This window comes from Rattus norvegicus, chromosome 9 (assembly GCF_036323735.1).
Source record: "Rattus norvegicus strain BN/NHsdMcwi chromosome 9, GRCr8, whole genome shotgun sequence".
NCBI lineage: Eukaryota > Metazoa > Chordata > Mammalia > Rodentia > Muridae > Rattus > Rattus norvegicus.
In genome coordinates this window covers 47,469,915-47,478,289 of record NC_086027.1, presented here as the reverse complement: position 1 = coordinate 47,478,289, position 8,375 = coordinate 47,469,915, and positions in this window count along the sequence as shown.

The window sequence follows — 8,375 nt, the reverse complement described above, 5'->3', positions numbered from 1 at the left end:
CTCTAGAACTGGAGTTATGGGTGGTTGTGAGTCACCATGTGGGTACTGAGAACCAAACTTGGGTCCTCTGAGAGAGTAGTACCACTGAGGAGTACACACAAATGCCCTTAACTGCTAGCCATGCTCCTGACTCTAAGGGTGCATTGTTTTTTATATTACATTGTTTTTGATTTTAAAAGAATATTAACTTTTGTGTCCCAATTTTGATTCTCTCCAGTTTTTTCATGTGAATTCAAATGACCCAAATGGTGTTATTTCCTTATTCTAATATAGTTCTGTCCCCGTTCCCTTCTATTATTGTCAAATATGCTGCACATCTATCTCATATAACACTAATTAATACTATTATATTCATATTCTTTTATATAATGGCTCTTCAAAGTCATTAAGACAATAAGAAAGAACCAATTTTGCACCGTCTCATATAGTCACTTTACTGGAACTCTGATTTCGTGCATGGATTTGAGTGACTTTCATGTTGATTCCATTTGTCCTAAAGAAATTCTTCTAACATTTCTTCTAAAGCTGGATTGTCATTAGCAATTTCATTTGGGGGAACTGGAAAATCTGTTTCTCATTTTCGAGACATGGAAACCTAGGCCAGTGGTGTGTCCCCTCTAGCATTGTAAGCATGGCATCCCATTGCCTTCTCACCTCCATTGTTTCTGTTACAAACAAGCTGTTCATCTCCTGAGGGTCTCAGGAGACACCTATCAAGTCAGAGGCTGCAGACAGTTCTCACAAGAAGTAGATTATTTCAAGGGAGGGTGGTACAAAAGAGCCAGACTGGGCCCTGAATTGCTCCATGTCTTAACATACATGGGCCATGTTCTGCCATGACTTACAATTCATTGATCATGAAGGGATGCAGTGGAGGGACCCCTAGCAAAACAGCATCCTGCTCTTCAGACTTTCAACCTCCAGATGTGATCCACACCGACCTCTTTTTTAAAATTTTATAAAAATTTATTTTTATAAACATTTTTTTAAAAATAATACAATTTTATTAAATTTTTTCTGTCTCCCTAGCACTCAGATTACCACCATACCTAGCTTTATAAACATGGGTTCTGTTGTTCAAACTCGTGCTTGCACATCAAATACTTTATTGACTGAACTACCCCCCAAGCTCTTATTTTATTCTTTTATTTAACTTTTTATCCTTTGTAAATTTCATTTCATTACTCCAATCCCCCTCATTTCTCTCATACTTGACCTTTACCTAGCAATCTTCCCCCAAAATTCCTTTGTGGAATTTGTAATGTGTCACAGTGTGTCCCACAGTATACCCTTTTGTCCACACTACTTTATTTGCAAGTGTTTATTGCAATGAGTCATTGGTCTGCTTCGTTTCGAGGCCTCTAGCTTCTGCTACAGTATCAATACTGGATCCTCACTGGGACTCTTCTCAGATATCCTGTTGTTGTCCTGTGTCATGAAGAGCTCCAGCAGTTCACAGATGGTGTAGATGTTGGGGAGGGCCAACTCAAAGCCTTGGAGGTATCTGAGCTGGTCAGCCTAACAGCTCTCCCTCACCCACACCTCTTGGGTGAGCTCTCCAGAACTGCCCTAGCTCATCCAATGCCGTGACCAGCAAGGGGAAGAGCCAACTCTCTTCCATTCCCTTGTGCCAGCAGGGCCAGTTCTATCTCAGGGAGGTGGAGAGCCACTGTCCAGAGTGCTGCAGCAGGTGAGGGGTAGGGCCAGCTCTCCCATACTCATGTCCTCCGTGTTGGTTCACCTCCAACCCCGGCAACCGGAGCCAGCTCTACTCTGCTTCCTGGGAGAGGTCCTTCTTCTCTCCTGAGTGCTGTAACTGTTGAGGGGCAGGGCCAGCTCTGCATAGCCCTCAGACATCAACATGGCCTCAGGTGACAGCCCAGATTAGGGATGTCTACTTGGCCTTTGGTGATAACATAGCCTCTCTGCTGCAGGGCCACAGACCTAGACATGGCCCTCAGCAGCAACACAGGCTAGGATTTCCACATGGCCTTTGATGGCATCGCTGGCTACTCATATCAGGCTGTTCCTCATTATCCTCAAGTGCCAAGTTCCTCCTCTCTTCACTGTGCCCACATCCTTCTGCTTCTCTTTCTCATCCATCTCTTCATCACTTACTTGCTTCTAGTGGTACCCAGGGGCCTCTAGGTATCTGGCATGGTCTTTGAGTCCTGTGCCCTGCCCATGAGATGTGGCATTATGCTGGGGCCATCTCCAGTAAGGTCTGGCCACCTGGGCTGCATGATGTTGGGCTGGCGGCAGGGTCTGCCCTCCTGGACCCTATGGCACCTGGCCCACGCTGATTTTAATTGTTTAAATGTGGTTTCTCTCAGTTCCTGGAAATACAATCGTTTCTTTGAAGTTTTAGTCTGTTCAGTTCAATGTCTTAGAACCCTCAATAGCAGATCCATTGTGGGGTTTCTTTCCATTTGTGCAGTGGTCAACTCTAACACTTCCAATCTGCAAGCCCTGCCCCAATCGCTTTATTTTTAAGATTTATTTTTATTTTTAATTACGTGTATGTGTGTGTATATATGTGCATGAGATTGTGCACGAGTGCCAGTACCCACAGAGGCCAGAAGAGGACATTAGAGTTCTGGTGGTTGTGAGCTGCTGGATGTGGGTGCTGGAAACTGAACCCAGGCCTTCTGCAAGAACAGCCAGTACTCATCGCCACTTCGCCGGCGCCCTCAGTTTTGAACGGTCGTAAAAGTCATCATTTTTTTTTCTTTTAAAGATCTGAATTGAATAAACAGAGTATGGCCAGAGTTCATTTTCCCCCTTTTACTTTAAAAAAAATGTGTCTAGGGTTTTTTGTTTGTTCTGGTTTGTTTGATGTTGTTGTTGTTGTTGTTTTCACAGCTACCGGTGATAATGCAGGAGTAAACTGATCAAGAGTAGGAGGTTAATGAGGGTGAAGGCCTAAAAGAGCAGTTGTACTCGGTGGTTGTGATGGTTTGCGTATGCTCGGCCCAGGGTGTGGCCTTATTGAAGTAGGTGTACCACTGTGTGTGTGTGGGCTTTAAGACCCTCATCTGAGGCGCATGGAAGTGAGCATTCTGCTAGCAGCCTTTAGGTGAAGATGTGGAACTCTCAGCTCCTCCTGCACCATGCCTGCCTGAATGTTGCCATGCTCCTGCCTTGATGATAATGGGCTGAACCTCTGAACCTGTAAGCCAGCCCCAATTAAATGCTGTCCTTTTAAGACTTGTCTTGGTCATGGTGTCTGTTCACAGCAGTAAAACCCTAAGACAGTGGTCACAAAGAAAAGATCGATTGTCAGGGTCATCTTCTGTTGGACTGTGTGTGGAGAGCTTTTCTTCATTCCGTTCTGTTGAGACCCGCAGGAGGTTGAAACAAAGAAACAAAAGGGGAGTGGTTCAAGTGGGGTGAGCGAGGTGCCAGCTCCTCCTGGAAAAGACTGAGGCTTTTCAACTACTGATTGAGCGCCTGTGCTCTCTCAGCATCCCACCACCAGAGGGGTGGAGCTAGTGCTGGGAAAAATCCAGTTTTCTTTTGAGTTTTAAATTTCTCTTGTTTCTATACTCACAATTTTGTATCTTATGTTTTACACTTAGTAAAATGGAGATCAAATCTTAGGAAGCTTGAACAATGTAAAAGTATCTTTTATTTGCCTGAAGTCATTGTCATCTCCAAGGCTACTGCCTCTGTTGGCTAACCAAGGCAACTCTTACAAAGGCAAACATTTAATTGGGGCTGGCTTAAAGTTTCAGAGGTCTAGTCTGTTATCTTCCCAGTGGGAAGCATGGCAGTGTACAGGCAGGTACCGTGCTGGAGTTGTTGAGATTTTTAACCAAAGGCAGCAAAAGGAGACTGATTCCACACTGGGTGGAGTTTGAGCATAGGAGACCTCAAAAGCCTGCCTCCACAATGACACACTTCCTCCAACAAGGCCACATCTACGCCTAATAGTGCCACTCCCTGTGGGCCGCACATTCGAACACAGAGTCTAAGAGAGCCAAACCTATTCAAACAATACTAATTGTATATGTGATAACACTGAACTGGGATCAATTCAAGCACCACAAATATGTCACATTTTTAAGATGTAAAGGGGAAAAACTCCTTTTCTATTTGCTACCTGTTTACAAGTGTTCTGTTAAACCAGTTTCATCTTGGCAGCAAACAGACTTTACAGTGTTGCACCTGCCCCCGCCTCTTTGGATACAACGTCTGATAGGCAATTTGCAAGATTCCAAGACAAGAAACACTAATGTGGTAGAACTCTTCCGCTTCCTGAGTTGTCCTGACAGGCAGCGGGATCTCAGAGATGACATTAAAAGGGTCAGTTTCTTTCATGATGTTTCCACTGATGTCGGTACAATTGGAAACAGGCCTAACTCAGAGCAAGCAATTAGCTCCTTGTGCACCAGTCTGCGGTTCAGGGGAACAGTTTCTAGAGGAGCAGAGCCATCTGTCTATCTAGAGACTTACATCTGATGAAGGGAGTGGGAAGACTCAGAAACGTGTCCCGTGACTGTTTCTGACACTAAAATAAATAAGCTTAAACTGGCACTTGTTTCCTTATAGAATAAGTTTATTGTTCTTTCATTAGATTGTTCCCCTCCTTCCCATGAATCCCATGTTTGGCACCAGTGACTCAGAGATGGTCAGCGACTATTTGTTCAACAGGCGAGTCTACGTTTTTAATTCATCCCGTCAAAGGCCTTTCTTGGTGCTTGTCTGTAACTCTGAGGAATCACCAAATGATAGACCCATACAGCCAGTCTAATGCGTTTTTTACACCCTACTAAGTGCTGCTAAACCACACACCTATCTGTTGTCCAGAAGCACTGCTTGGCTAGGGGAGCTCTGCAGTTAAATCCCACTTCTGCCCTCCTCTTCCTCCTCCCTCCTCCTCTTCCTCCTCCTCCTCCTTCTCCCTCCTCTTCCTTCTTTTCTTCTCCTTCCTCCTTTTCCTTCTTCCCACTCCCCCTCCTCCCCTTTCTCCTCCCCCTCCTCTTCCCCCCTCCTTCCCCTCTTCCCTCCTCCTCCCCCTCCTCTTCCCCCTCCTTCCCCTCTTCCCTCCTCCTTCCCCTCCTCTTCCTCCTTCCCCCTCCTCTTCCTTTTCTTTCCTCCTTCTCCTCCTTCTTCCCACTCCTCCTCTTTCCCCTCCTGCTTTCCCCTCTTCTTCCCCCTCCTGCTTCTCCTTTTCCTCCCCCTCCTCCTCTCACTCCTCCTCCCCCTCCTCCCCTCCTCTTTTCCTTCCTCCTCCTCCTCTTTTCTCTTCTCCTCCCTCTCCTCCTTTTATTAATTTATTCACTTTACATCCCAGTCAAAGCCCTACTCTTTCCTCTCCTCCCAGTCCCACCCTCACAAATCTCTACCTCCATTACCTCCTCCCCTTCTCCTCGGAGAAGGGAAGCCCCCCACCTCCACCCTGGGACATCAAATCATAGCTGAGACCCCACCACACAGTTCAACTAGGAGAAAAGGATCCGATGTCAGGCAATAGAGTCAGAGACAACCCCTGTTCCAAATATTAAGGGACCCACACTAAAGCATTCTAAATGCAGGTAAAGGTATTTCCATCATAAATAATCATAGATTTAACAAGGCTGGGTCACGGTTTATGTAACCAACCAACAAAAACAAAAAGTGGGTCTTCACAGTGGGAGGTAAAGGCAGATCTGAGGTCGAGTCACAAAGAGAAAAAAAATCCAAAAATCCAAGAACACGTCCCGAGAAGCTGAGAATTGTACATCAAAGGCAGGTTAATTTGTAATTAAACCCGGGACCACCATTGTGAGGACTCCAGTAAACAGGGAGTGGACAGTTAAGATTGGGGTTCACATGGACTTGAGTACATGTACTGGAGGAAAACTATAGTGCCTTTTAAAACACACTCTAGGGGTTGGGGATTTAGCTCAGTGGTAGGGCGCTTGCGTAGCAAGCACAAGGTCCTGGATTCGGTCCTCAGCTCCGGAAAAAAAAACAAACAAAAAACCACACTCTAGTAGCTACACAGTCGTGTGTGTGTGTGTGTGTGTGTGTGTGTGTGTGTGTGTGTGTGTGTGTGAGAGAGAGAGAGAGAGAGAGAGAGAGAGAGAGAGACCATTTGAATCCAGAACTCAGTTGCCTATTATAAAATCTGTGTATGCGTTAGAAAATTCTAAACTGTATTTGTGATGATTTTATGCTTGCTCTAGTACAAGAAGAAAAATTCCCTCCAATTTTGTACCTTGACTAAACTGTTAAACTCACTATAACTGACAGACAGTTATACATCTGAACATGACAGCCCTCCCAGGACATCTCTCAAATCCCTCTGCTTATCCAGGATCCTCAGATATCTGTGAAATTGGATCCTTAAGAGAGAGGAGGATGTTCAGGAAGTACACCAAAAGATAAATGGCTCCAGGTTTCTGCCCATGCCCCTCAGGCAGGTTAGCCTTTCAAGGTTTTGAAATAAATGCCTTGGGTGTGGATGAGGGGCCAGTGAGGGACTGGCAATGTAGCAACAGAACAGTCCCTTCCGTCACAGCAATGAATGGCAGATTGCTAGAGGTTAATTCTTAATGGAAAAGAATGGCTAGGAATCATCTACTTGAGTTACCATAGCATCAAAGCCAGACAGGGCAGTCTGTTGTCTCTCTGGCTGCTTCTCTGTACTGTCTGTTCTCTTGGTGTGCTGTGTTCATTGTTTAAAAGCTCTCTGGGGCAAAACAAAGCAGACATCTCTGGTTCTACAATGAGGATGGAAAGATTTTCTTTCTCTGGAAAGCAGTCTCTTTGTGACTAGGATCTCACAGGATCCTAGACCTGACACCTGATATTTCAGATACATCGAGCAATGACTGGACAAAGCCGCTTGCTGGGCTGAGTCCGGGGAGAAGCAAGGATTCTGATTTGCTCTATTTTAGTATTAGAAAGAGATAATAAAAATACAGTGGGCCGTGCTCTTTGAATCTCTATTATAACGGGTTACAACTGGGCAGAAAAGTACACAATGCTCGTGTTTTTTAAACGTAATAAATTATGAGATGATATAACCATAATTGGAGTGAAAATACACACACTCCGTCAAACTTTAATAGTTTCTTTTGGCCCCAATTTCTGTCACTATTCCTGTCTCCTCCAAGTAACCGGCATCCTGGCATCTAGGGCTGAGGCTTTAGTCTAATCCACGCGGAGGCTTTCAGCAGAGAAGCTCGATCTTGCTTCTCTTTCAGTCAGGTTTTATGCATGAGGCTTGCGCATATTGGTAAACATGACGGTAGCTTCACCTGTTCTTTTCCACGGTGCAGACATGTTGTTTCCCTAGTGCAGCACCCTAGGAGCTCGTAACCACCTGCAGCACCAGCCCCGGGGGCTCCAACACCCACATCTGGCCTCTTCGAGCGCCTCATAGACACATGGCATAGGCATACATCCGATGATAAAAACAAGTCTTTAAAAAGCAAGAGTGCTCCAGAGTATGTCTTTTTGGCATGGGTGTCAGGTATACATCTATACAGAGTCCATGGACTGAGATGTCTAGTTGGGGTGTTGTCCCCCCTGTTGTGGGGTGACTTCATTTAAATATGTATGTAATTTAGGAAGTTTCTACAGTAGTAGGTTTCCATATGGGTTTCCCAGAATGCCTTTAGAGTTAGTTGTCTCTTCCCACATCCCCTCCTTGCCCTGCTTTCTCGTCCCCTTTCCCATTTAATCCTCCTCGTTTCCCCCTTTATCTCTCCATAATGCTATGCTCCTCTTTCCTTGGGAGATTCCCCTCCTTCCCCCTGTGCCCCTGTTCCTAAGGCTCTGTGCTTATTTGGATTGAAACATATTTGAAAGATTAAAAGAAACCAAGCAAAACATCCATTGTCAGGGATGGGTACCCAGTCTTGTTGAATCATGGACCAAAGGGGCTCCATGGGAAACCCCAAACATCTCAGGCCATTGATAAGGCCTTCACTTATTCGGCACAACCCGATTGTAAGGCCCTGGTGATGAAGACGACACTTACTTCTGTCATCAAACACAGAGAAATTAAACCGGTGCCTAACCAGAAGCTTCACCCGCTCCTAACTAGCATTTATGGTGCTGTAAGACACTGCACAGTACTGGAGGAGAGAGGTGGCCATCGACATCTCCTAGCTATGATCCTGAATCCTACAACCATATCTGACGGTGTACGGCTGAGACAGAGGAACAGACACGTTAAGAGTAACCAAGTATCTTTTTGCGTGCGTGCGTGCGTGCGTGCGTGCGTGCGTGTGTGTGTGTTAGATTAAAAGGCTCACTCCATGAGATGGAACCCAAACCCAACACTAAACCCAAAACTAAGCAGAGACACATTTTTACTGTCAAATTAGCCAAAACCCTGAAACTCAATACGCCATGGCCCTAGGGCAAAACAAACTACTCTT